The following is a 13,489-nucleotide window of genomic DNA, read 5'->3' as shown; positions in this document are numbered from 1 at the left end:
AATTCCAGATGGGGCGGGCGGCGCGAGACTATTCTTTAGGAATCCCGATATGCGACAGGAAGCAGGCGCTTGTAACCATAGCAACCGTGTGTTTAAGCGCTTCTTTAATGGATGAATTCGCTAGGTGCTCTCTAGGCGTCTTCCTTGCTACTCCAGCTGGTTGTCTTACAACTATCCTATGTGAGTTATAATTAGGCCACTCCAAATAAATTCTCTGTTTCCCGTCCTGGACTCTGGCATATTTGCATGCGGGCGGGCGGTCCATTTCCATTATTTCATTATAAGATTGGCTAGCTTTTCAAGCCATTATTTGCCTGGCAAGGCTGCATAAAAGCATGCTTAAGCTTGTTCCTTCCTTTGTAAGTTGCAAAAATAACACAAACGTGAAGTTCTGCGGACTTGATAGCACTGGCTGCAGCACATGTTGCTGCAGACCTTCAGTGCTGGTCACTGTAAAGCATTAATACAATACAATACAATACTGCTGACACGTGAGCTGTCACTGTTTCAAGATAACTTTTACTGAACCTATCAGTATGCAAGAATAACCGGAAAATAATGGAAAGAATACGGAATAATAGAATATTTAGAGCTGGCAGTAACCAGATGCGGGCAGTGGACGGGAAACAGAGAATTTATTTGGAGTGGCTTATATATGTTGTATTGCTCTGGGCACCATTGATAATAGGGGTCCTTTATCTGTGTATGCAGTTATTAATGTCATGGCCCCACCCCAGGATCATATCATTTTGGGACAACACTGGCTAGTGCCCCAGTACTGGGGCAAACAATGTTACTGAATCCCTTTATTTATTAAGACTTTTGTTTGATGACCTTATAAAATTCACTTTGAGCTGTCATCAGTTGTCCCAGGGGAGTAATCTCTCTCACCCTAGACCACAAGGGTCTGGTGACACGCAATGCAAAATCTTGGTAGTGACACATGGAATTCATTGGTTGCCAATCAGATTGTAGATAGCCTCTTGTGTCAGTTATTTTGGTATGAGTAGAATTCAGTTTGTTGTCTCCTGTACTGGTCACAGTCTTCCAACCCTTTTTTTCAGTGTACTGGTCACAGTCTTAAGCTTCCAACACTTTTTATCATGTCCTATGCAAAGCTCCATCATCAATGCACGTCACACAATTTGTAATGTGTAACTGATGTCGACGTCATATACTGTAATTACAGCCAAGTATTTCTATTGTATGTCACCAGACCCTTATTGTCAGGAGGTGACACTAACCATGGTCATTATGTAGATCACTAGCTGTGGTCATTATGTAGATGCCAAACTCTTTTGTGTGTGTGTGTGTGGGGGGGGCTCAAGTGTTGATGTAGCTCTACCATACAACAGGAAATTTGCTGGAAGGAAAAGTTGATAAATCCACACTTCATCAGCTTTAACAAAATGTTACTTTTAAAGGTACTTATTTAGGTTTAACAAATTCATACTGATACATGTATGTCACATTCGTAAGGTTTTTCTTCTGTGCAAATTTTCTGTCGTATGGTACCTGTCTGGTAATGCTACAAATATTTTACCTGAAGGAGGCCATTATAGGCATGTTTTATTGAGTGTGATTGCTCGTCCACGCAGCTACTATATTTTATTCAAGCAATACATCTGCATGATCTAATGGATACAAGACAGAACCCTTAATGTCTACCAATTGTGCATGTATAGTAAATTTCCTACATGTGTGCGACACAATTGTTATAACCGTACATGCACTTTTGCACACAGACCATACTGTATGTAAATCATTACCATGTGAGAATTAAAATTCTTTCACTGTTGGACCTTTACTTTTATATGTTGTGTGTAATTCACAATGAATATTCATAGAATGTGTAGTCAGCATAATAGTGGAGCCATGTACATATATATTTCCTAAATAGCCTTGTAGTATATAGTTTTTTAAAAATGTTACATTTCATCATTATAAAATCTGTGTGTATATAGTGTGTATGCAATCCTCCTTGTTCCTCCTCCTAACAGTAACTAGATTGGAAACTACAGGACCAGTAATGGATGTGGTGCCAGCATCAGCAACAGCATCAGCAGTCCCAAGTAAGATATGTATATATGTACGCACTCATGTATAAGTTTGTGTACACATGCGCGTACGTATTTGTTTGGGTAAGAAAGTACAGTATATGTGTATGTGTGTGTGAGTGAAGCAGCATAGTAGAGTGGTTAAAGTGAGCACAGGGATGGTAATTTAAGATCTATTTTCAGATACTTTTGTCGTTTCCTTGAGCAAGAAACTTTCTCACATTGCTCCAGCTGTTTAAATGGAGATCTGGTATTAACTATGGAAGCAAATAACAACTTTCCATGTTTTATGTAGCAGGTTCGGTTTGGGTGGTACTTTGGGTACCAGTGCCCACACCGTCACATGGTACAGCTTCCTGGTCTTGTTTTCAGGATGATTTTCCACTACCGACCCTTAATCACCTGAGTAGTGAGTCAACTGGGTAGGTGTGACCATCTATAGGCTAGGGCAGGGGCGGATACAGGGGGGGTCAAAGGGGGCTCTTGACCCCCCTCCAAAATTTTTTAGTGTACCAAGATCGAGATACTCTAATAGAGCAGTCACTCTAATAAAGCATTCACAGTATTAGAACAGTGTGTAGTGAGCTATTTAAGGGTTTTTATGTACTTCATCAGCTACGTATAAATGCGTGGTTGGTGAGGTGGGCAGCTATTGTCAGCTGGCTGTGACTTTTTTTTTTTAGTCTCACCTTATCAAACCAGAGACAATGTAGTGCCTCAATTCATTTTTGACCCCCCCTTTCCATAAGTCTGGATCCGCCCCTGGGCTAGGGCAGTCAAAGGCTTTGCTTTTATTGTGTGTGTAGTGTGTGGCATGTATGTGTATGCATGCCTTTACATCAGAATGTTTGTATCTTCTGCCTAAATAGGTAATAATCCCAAGGACCTAAAGAGGTGATGTCTGAACTGAATGCTATAAGTATATACTGTGTGAGTGTGAGTGTGAGTGTATGTGTGCGCATAGATGATTTAGTAAAATAGGGATTTGCAATGGTGACGTCACTATCTTGTAACGGGTTTGACTTGTCTTGGTTACAAGTTCAGTAGTCAACAGAATCAGCCTCGTTTTACAACCTTCATATAAATCACTGTGGATTCTGAAAAATTCTTGTACTTTGTTATGGTCTTTAGCAATAGTACCACAAAATTATTGGTGCCACCACAGCAATGAGGTCTGAGATAAACTGGCTACATGCTGCTGTGATTTGACAGTGAAAAGGTAATCACTGTCAAGATAAATTCATGAAGAAGAAAAAAAAACAGTAGAGAGATATGATCACTTGAAGTCTGGGCACATAACGAGGATTGCCCATACATAACTGTTAGTCCTTAATTTATGGGAATGATGTAACTGTTGCAAATCCCTATTTTAGTACATTATCTACCGTATATCCAGTTTTTTTACGTGGGAGTTATGGATTTTGCGACGTACATATAACTCATGAAAATTTATTCTACTGAAAATTATTTCAGTACACATGTGCTGTAGCAATAATAATACTCCTAAGTACTTACTGGGCAGTGCTGGAAATTGTTATGTTTCTAAGCCAGTCAAAAACTTTGCCCAGCTATGGAAACACTTTCAACCACTGTTGCCGTTCACCTTAAGCATTACTAAGCAATTCAAGAGGCCGCGATCAAGGAAGTCTCCCCAAAAAAACCAACTTCTCTTCTTTGCGGTAGATCCCATGAATAGCATCTACTACCAGTTACAAGACAACCGATTGCAAAATATTACAAACACACTGTTGAAATTTTATATGGCCTGCAACAGCAAATGGTTCAGTATAATTCCAGCCCTTTGACAAAACAGCTCTTTTCAGATTAGGGCTCAGATTAGGGTGTGCCATACGTGATAGTTATCCTCGCATAGAGTCACTAATCAACCATGCGTACAATGCAATGAAAATAACAAAAAATGCACTCTGTGAATATATCCAGCTCATGGCACTTTAAGCATTTTGCAAAAATAACATCCCACATAAATATCTGGTTATACAATTTGATGTGTGTTGTCAGTGATTCCATTTTATAGGGCCAATCATGAGACTGCAGCATGTACAGTTGTGAACTTCTATTAGTGCTAGTGAGATGATACTGTTCATTGTACTGTATACAGTGAAACCACTATAATCTGACCTTGTTTTAAGTACCAAAAAACTTTTCAATATAATACTCTGACATCCACACTACAGTAATTCAACACAATTTTCTTGTTCCAAGGATTATATCAGGTTTCAAAGAATCAAGGTCTTTTATACGAGTTATGTATGCATATATGTGCAGCTGACAACATTTACAGGCAATTTTACTATACTTGTGTTGTATACTTGTATTTGATTGAATATTTACATTATGAAAAATGTGTTGCCATGGGTATCTGCAGGGAATTGCAAAAGTGGTCAGACAAAGTTATGTTTTAGTAAATTAATTGTTTATTTATCACAAGTTGATGATAATTCTATACATTATTAACATAAGCACAGAACAGTACTAATATGTATGTGCACACACTACTGCTTAATTTTGCATTAGATGAGGACTTTGCATGTACGTAGATTTAGTTTGCTTGGTAGCAGGTATTTGCACCCAATACAAGCCTGCATGTGCAGAACTAAGAAGGTGTATTGATAACACCAAGGCACCAAGGTTATCACTAAAGAATTTCTTAAAGGTGTCATATAGTTCTGAAGAATTTATTGGTCCACACTGAAATCTTTGTTGGGAAGTTAGGTAAAGCCTCAAAGCTATTGCTATATCTTTTCTAAAAATTTTCAGTATGAATAAACCACTTTGTTCACAATCTCAAGCGTCAAGGTAGGCTTCATCCACTTGATCACAGCTTACTAAGTGTTAATGAATATTTGAATAATGTATCAATGGATCAAATGATGTCATGCTAACTGAATAGTCGAATAGTTATTTCAGCACTACTATACATGCGTGTGTTTGTGTGCTTGTAGTGTAGTATAGTGCATTTAGTGTAGTGTAGTGTAGTGTGTTTGTGTGTAGTATAGTGTGTGTGTGTGTGTGTGTGTGTGTGTGTGTGTGTGTGTGTGTGTGTGTGTGTGTGTGTGTGTAGTGTAGTGTAGTGTAGTGCAGTGTGTAGTGTAGTGTAGTGTAGTGTGTGTGTATGTAGTGTATAGTGTGTGCGTGTAGTGTAGTGTAGTGTGTGTGTGTGTGTGTCCGTGTACAGTGTGTGCAAGTGTCAAATCAGTACATGATTGTACAGTGCACGCATACTTCATATACACATACTGAGTATATGTTTCCTACTCAGTGAACAAACTACATAGTTACAGTTGTTGACTTGTTGTACATACATGCACTATCCCATTAGTTTTACTGGTATCTCACTATGTGACAACCATGTTTCTTTGGCCCACTATTAACTAGGTTAAGTACTCTTTAAAGTCTCCAATTCTATTATTAGGCTGGTAACTCAAAGGCTACAGCACAAGTTGCTGTCACCGGTCACTGTAAAACAGTAATAATAATAGTAGTGTACAATCATAAGCACATTAGTGTTGCACCAATATGACATTTGCCGATATGGCCACTCCAAATAAATTCTCTGTTTCCCGTCCTGGACTCAAGCATATTTGCATGCGGGTGGGCGGTCCATTTCCATTATTTCATTATAAGATTGGCAGCTTTTCAAGCCATTATTTGCCTCGCACAACCATAAAGAACTGCATAAAAGCATGCTTAAGCTTGTTCCTTCCTTTTCAAGTTGCAAAAATAGCACATCCGTGAAGTTTGTGCCGACTTGGTAGCACTGCTGACACATGAGCTGACATGATTTTAAGTGAGCCTGTCAGTATGCAACAATAACCGGAAAATAACTAGGTTAAGAATTTATTTGGAGTGGCCTATTCTGATGACCGATAGACACTAATATCAGTACTTTAATACAGTGTGTGTATCATTGTTGTTACTTGAAAAGCTGTAAACTGTTTAAGGTGGGTACAAAACATGTCAAATGGGTTTGACTACAAATAGCTAGTATTCGTGAGTACTCAATCGTTAACTCTAGAGAGTACTCGAATACTAAAAAACCATGATCATTTCAGCCCTAAGTCACTATAATTAGCACTATGCATACACAAAGGAGTCTCAGGAAGTATTCAACTGAAATTGAACATGCTAACACCTAGCTGCTACACTGTATCTGCCACATTATGTGGATAATAGGGCAAATACAGTACAAGAATGCTACAAAAACAAGGACAGTATGATTGATCACATGTGTACATTGTAAATCACTGATATAATCCTACCAATTTGTTCTATGACTAGAAATAGATTACAACAACAATGTACACTTAGCTATAGTCTGATCACTGAAAATTGAAGCAGTTTAGGTACTCAAGATAAAATGTTATGAGCAAGATGATGACGAGGAAGTACAATTAATTTAACACTTAAAGCACTGCCTATGCTTGTGTGTACAAAAATACAGCACTTGGGAGTGTCTCAAGATTAATATAGAAGTTGGCTTTGCCCCATGCTGTATCAGTCTCTCAACACACCATACATGTCCACATCCCCTAATGCTGTTTTTCCATATGCACATCCAACGGTACTTAGACTACAATGCAATCAACATTTGCTTTTATATAGTAATGACTCTAGTTTCATGAATTCAAATTAAAGATACTACTGAGTCCACATACAGTAGGACATGCCTATAATGGCCACCTTCAGGTTGTAGCCTTACTAGACAGGCCTAGAAAGTGGACACATCCTTGTGTTTAGTATGAACCCTGTGGGAGAGGTATTGACTTATTTTAGACCTTATCAAAGCTTTGTACGATTTCTCTCTGCTACTAACTACCCTGGTCCTTGTCAGAAGGAGAAATGCATGATGATAAGTGGGGGGAAAATGTACCAACCTGATGACAGGTTTAAAGAATTAACAGACTGTTCACATGATGATAAAACTAGTCAGACATCTGTGGTTGTTGTTTTATGGGAGGCACTTCCAGCAAAGTTCATACAGCAAGTACAATATCTCAATGATGGGTCCTCATGGCAGAATTATTCAAGGCTTGAGAAGGCCATGACAGATACTGGCTTTACAGACTCTAAAAAGTGTTGTCACGCATTTATGCAAGAGTCTACAGTTGCTATTGAAAGCAAACCGCAAGAAACCAGCCCAAGTTACCATCAAATTCATCAGGCTAATGTTCACCAACCCAGTAATGAGAAAACTAAGCAGCAACCCAAGCAAGAGGATAGTAGTGATCTTCTTGTTTATGATCTTATATCTGACTCTGACAATGTGCTCAGTGGAATGATAATCCCTGATCAGAAATAACATGTTACCAACTGTCCTATTCATCTATAGTAACACACTATGTAGTGTAAGTGTATATGTGGCATTGTGTGCATTATCTAATCTTATTTAGGTAAGTATAGTCATACAGGGCCGGAACCCACAGTCTGGCTGATCTGATATTAACCGGACCACTTTTCAGCTACTTGAATTGTAAAAAGATAGACATACTCTAATAGAGCAGTCATCATGATATATTCTAATAGAACAGTCACCACAATACTCTAATAGAGCGATCGGTATACAATATAGTCACTGTTCTACTTAGTCTATGCCATTATACATCATACATGTATATTAATTGTCTTCAAATCACTCAAAAGCTCCAGTAAGTCATCTACATGGCATTGCATTGAGCTACATGCAGTAGCAATTACAGTCTCAATGGCTTCTGTATCTCAAAGAACTAAGCTATCACTAAACTTGTGAAAGGAAAATTATATGAAATGGTATTCTAGTACAAAATTATCCTTGATGTTAACAAAAAGGAGAAAGAGGCTTTGCAAGTACAATAGTTTCTAGATGCCATTTCAGAGCATCTATTTTCAAAAATTTCCCTGGGGAGCATACCCCCCCCCCCCCCAGACCTTCCTAGCTTGGCATGCTGTGTGTAATTATCACATGCAGTTGAATTAAGTATCACATGAAAACAGATAATCTAAAATCACATCTGATCAATAAAAAAGTTGTATACATGACTATGACCTCCATTGCAGTCCATAAATGGCTGGACCACTCAAAATCTCTGGGCTCCGGCCCTGGTCATACGCTGTTCCTTTCAAGTGCATGGAGGAGGATGTTGAAGATGTGTGTGTGTGTGTGTGTGTGTGGCTGTGTACATATAATTTTGCTGTGTACTGACCATGCATATACTGTTACGCATGCCAGCTATTATAATACTGGTACACTAGTAAGAAGGTGAGATCCGTGAATACAATTTTTTTTTGTTAATCATGATTTACAATCTACAGTAGGACCTATATAATTATCATGAGCACACAATGGACTGTTCAGAAAGTTTGTTCTAGTACTGGTCAGCATATACCATCAGCATTAGTGATACTCTTACAGTCACTAATCTTTGTAGCTTTACACAATGCCAGTAATAAAACCACCATTGTGACCTTCCTTCTGCATCCATTAGAAGTGCTCGATAAGCTTTCTCTCCCCAACTTGAAGGTACATTGTACTCTATGTAATCAATATCAAACCCAACCATTTGTGTTACTGGCTTCCACACTGGTAGTAGAATAGATAGATGTTGTAACAATTTGTTTGCTTCTACTGAATAATAATTATATCGATGATGTATGATGAAGCATTTCAGGCTGGTTAATAGATTCTGTTGTAACATTAAATATGTAGCTGTATGTTTGTGTGGTATTTTAAATTACCCTGAGAAGGTGGTAATCCTGCTGTTAAATAATTATATGAAAGCTTTTTGTTGGCTCCACTCACCATCACGGGTATCTGTATATAGTTGAGGCTGAGTTGGTGTCAAGATGTACTGTACCACAGGAATTCTTAGCTCATGACTGTAACATAGTCTTTCTGCTTCTTGTTTCTTCACCTAAATACAATAGGTGACAAGATACACTTGTAACAGAGTACCGCTGCACACACTTCATATGATCCTTCATAGCAAGCCTTCCAGTGCAATCATCTGCCACTTGTGGATGAAACACCAGTTATCTGAAATGAATTCGAAGTTAAATGATGACCAATATTTAACTTGGGCATCTTACAAGGGCAATTTAACTTGGGCAACTTACATTGGGAAACTTAAATAAAGTGTAAAAAGCAATAAGTAAGTGTATTTCTAATCCTGTTGAATTACTGTATTTCACAGGTCACAGACGTTTCCTGAATAAACCATCAAAGGAAAGAAAGTGGCTCCGTCCCCTTTGGATATTAAAATAAATGCCTAGTCTGCACCATAACACTATACATCTTATAGCACCCTAACACTCTGGATTTACACCCCTTGTAACACCTTCACATCCTGGTTTTACACATATTACAACACCTCTGTAACACCCTGTGGGTGTCATCACAACACCTTTTCAGCACCATTTTAATGCCTGAAGGAATTTACATTTAAATATGCAAGTGGACACCCTAAAAAGTGTTATGACTAAACCAAAATTTTAACAGTGTAGGTAGCAAAAGCATCAATATAATTATCTGACAGTGAGATGAGCCTTAATAATTTATGTTCATGGCTGGGCGGAGGTTTATTGATGCACTAAAATTCAGGTTTGCAGTTCTGCACTTGAAATTTTTACCCTTTCAAATATTTTTTTGAAAAATTATAGTAAGACTTTGAAACTTTAAGACACACTGTAGTTATTCCCTTGTGCTTATACCTTTATGTAGACATTTTCTTTATTTAACTTGACATTTTTTCTATAGAATTTCCTAAGTATCTTAAAAACATAACTAGGTGTCAGAGTGAACTTCATTAAAAGGGAATATATATACGATATTAAACCCTATGGGTCCCAGAATTACATATCTGTATTATGTTACTGACTTGTAGTACAAAGCCATGCCATTAATTTTAATCTAATCAAAAACAGCCAAGCTGTAAAAAAAGCTGTGGCCCCTAAAAAGCCATGGTGAAAAAAGATGTGAAATTCAAGGTGGCGGCCAAGAAATGGCTTTGATGGTAGGTTAATGGTAAAAGTTTTAGTAACAACAATTCAGGTGAATTTGTGTTTGCAGCACCAAATTCACCTGAATTGTTGTTATTAAAATTTTTACCGTTAACCTATCATCACAGCCATTTCTTGGCCGCCACCTTGGATTTCACATCTTTTTTCACCATGGCTTTTTAGGGGCTGCAGCTTTTTTTTACAACTTGGCTGTTTTTGATTAGATATCACTTCTTTTTGTGTTTGTATATCCCACAGCCGGCCATAGGCCAGCTTTGGGGCTTTTTTATTTTTAACCTATCCTTTTTCTTTACCACAGGAAGAATAAAAAGACAAAGCAGATTTTTAATACTTCAACTGTTTTTGATTTTATCAGAAATTACACAAATTATATACATATATTTATTACATGTCTGTTATTCCTACTGGATAGCTTGTTCACAGCTGATCTCTCTACTAAGGGGGATTTGAAATGTAGCTGAACTCTATACAGGGCGATTTGCTTGTAACTGAACTCTACACAGGATTCTCTCTAGAGGGTGAATTGTTTCTAGCTGATCTCTTTACAGGGTGATTTGTTTGTAGCTGAACTCTCTACAGGGTGATTTGTTTCTGCTGATCTCTCTACAGTGTGATTTGTTTGTAGTTGAACTCTCTACAGGGTGATTTGCTTGTAACTGAATTCTTCACAGGGTGATTTGTTTGTAGCTGGTCTCTACAAGGTGACTTGTTTCTAGCTGGTCTCTCTACTGACAAGGTGACTTCTCCTACTGCAGGGTGATTTGTATCTATAGCTGAACTACTGTATTACAGGATGATCTGTTTGTAGCTGAAATCCCTACAGAGTGATTTGTTTGTAGCTGAGTTCTCTACAGGATGACTTGTTTCTAGCTGATCTCTCTATAGGGTAACTTGTTTCTAGCTGAACTCTCTATAGAGTGGGTTCTTTGTAGCTGACCACCAGATAGGGTTGGTTAAAAACACCTGGCCCTTTGTTAGTTTGTATGTCATTCCATTCTGCTATGGCAATGCATTTAGCCACTAATTATATCAAGACACACGATAGTGTGCCCAGGGGCGGATCCAGGGGGGTTCAAAGGGTTCCATGGAACCTTCTTCTGAAAGAGCCTCTCTTACTCGAGATACTCTAATAGCCGGAGCATGCAGTCAAGATCGAGATACTCTAATAGAGCAGTCACAGTAGTCGTAGAGGAGCAGTGTAGCCTGCAAGCTATGTACATCAAGACACATGATGATAGTGTGTCGTGCGGCCCAAGAAGGTGTTTAGGGCCACTCCAAATAAATTCTCTGTTTCCCGTCCTGGACTCAAGCATATTTGCACGCGGGCGGGCGGTCCATTTGATTTTCCATTATTTCATTATAAGACTGGAAACCATAGGCGGTGGGGACGGGGGGGCCAGGGGGGCCATGCCCCCCCCCCCCCCCCCCCCCCACTTTTTGGACACTGTTTGCAAGAAAAGATCGAGATACTCTAATAGAACAGTCAGGATCAGAATATTCTAATAGAGTAGTCACAGTATTCAGAGAAGCAGTGTAGCAAATTCCTTAGCTACGTATGTGTAGTTATAAATAAGGAGATGTAATTGGTGGAGAGCAGCTATTGTCAGCAGGCTGTGACCTTTTTTTTTCTTTTTGGTCTTCAACTTACAGCTGGCCTGGCCCCCTCACTTTTTGGCCTGCTCCACCGCCCCTGCTGGAAACTTTTCAAGCCATTATTTGCTGACACAACCTAAAAGGCTGCATAAATGCATGCTTAAGCTTGTACCTTCCTTTTCAAGTTGCAAAAGTGGCACATGAAATATGAAATTTGTGTCGACTTGATAGCACTGCTGACACATGAGCTGACACTGTTTCAAGATTGCTTTACTGAGCCTATCAGTATGCAAGAATAACCGGAATAATAATGCAAGAATAACCGGAATAATAATGCAAGAATAACCGGAATAATACGGAATATTTAGAGCTTACGGTAACTAGATGAGGGCGGTGGACGGGAAACAGAAAATTTATTTGGAGTGGCCTTATCCAATTACCTCGAAAGTTTGCTAGGCGCCAACTTCTCCAGCAACTGTCTGTGACTTTGTGGAGGTACAATGCGAAAATGATACTCCGCCAGTATTCGCTTACTGCTGAGGACGAATTTCCTGACTTTGACATTGGTTAAGTTAAGTACGTAGCTAGTAGCTAATAAGTATATAGTTGATTCAGAAGGTTGCCATTGATGTTCAACGTGGCAATGCTGTTTCTGTAATGGCAACAATACCATCATCCCAGGACTGGGCAGAGTTTGCCTCTCTGCCCACTGTTTAAGTTTAAGTGTTTATCAAGACACACGATAGTGTGTCGTGCGGCCCAAGAAGCCGGCGCGCCACACCGTGAGTATATTGATAGGAAGAAAGAAAACGTCATTTTCACACTTTTGTATCTCGGTGATAGCTTATCCGATTGAGACCAAATTTGCTGCAGAGTTGCCCGCCAGCTAGGGGAGTCTACATTCCAAATTTGAAGGAAATCACTCAAGCCATTTCCGAGATATGAGCAGCCAAAGTTTCGTTTTTTTTCTTCGTCTTTTCGCACACTTGCAAAAATTGCAATAAAACGCAAACGCGTGCTCCGATCGCCTTGAAATTTGGCACACAGAAAGGGAGTCTAAAGGCGAATCCTAGCATCAAATTTGGTGCAAATCCGATGAATGGTTCAGGAGTTATGACCGATTATTCGCGTAAAACAAGATCGATTTGTTGTCACGCCTACAGGGTAAACCGCTTCATGGAATGAGTTGAAAATTGCTATGTAGATGGAGTAACCATCGTAGGAGTGCCTTTTGGTGGTTTGAAAGGAATCGAGATTAAGACCACGGAGATATGACACAAAACCCAACTTGTGTCACAATTACGTGATCGATTTTTAGTAATAAAAAAGTATTATTTTTTACGCCTACTAGGCAAACCGCTAAGATCAATGAGCTGAAAATCGGTGTATAGCTGGAATAATCTTCATAGAAAGTCCTTGCAGTAGTATAGAAGAATTGGATTACAAACCACTGAGTTATGATTCGAAAGTCAACTCTGTGTAGCAAATGCGAGATCGAGATACAGGAGTCCCTTCACTTCGCCAGTTATGTCTTATGACAATCAGTTGTAACATGTCACTGTATGATGTTTGAAGTGTTGATGGTAAGACCCGTCATCAAATTGAACAATACAATTATCGAAAAGGACTGGACACTGTGTTCCCAATGTTTGCTAGAGCCAAGTAACATTTTAATGTACATAAGTGTATATAGATAAATTGTATACTTTCAGTTAAGGTTTTATGGTTTGTAAACTGAATTGGAGTATAAACTACATGACTATGTTATGTATGTATGTATGTATGTGCATGACTTTAAAGTTTTTATATGGTAGTTATGGAGCTCA

The 13,489-nt window shown here is 38.8% G+C and overlaps 1 long non-coding RNA gene across 1 annotated transcript; it reads left to right on the top strand.

The window, feature by feature from the left end:
* Positions 1–97: 97 nt before the first annotated feature.
* On the top strand, positions 98–4,422 carry LOC136240212 (uncharacterized). Its single transcript, XR_010693743.1, has 3 exons — positions 98–180; positions 2,001–2,072; positions 4,093–4,422. It is a non-coding gene; the product is annotated as an uncharacterized lncRNA (long non-coding RNA).
* The last annotated feature ends 9,067 nt before the right edge of the window (positions 4,423–13,489 follow it).

This window comes from Dysidea avara, chromosome 12 (genome assembly GCF_963678975.1).
Source record: "Dysidea avara chromosome 12, odDysAvar1.4, whole genome shotgun sequence".
NCBI classification, from domain to species: Eukaryota; Metazoa; Porifera; class Demospongiae; order Dictyoceratida; family Dysideidae; genus Dysidea; species Dysidea avara.
This window is presented reverse-complemented; position numbering and strand designations above follow the sequence as displayed.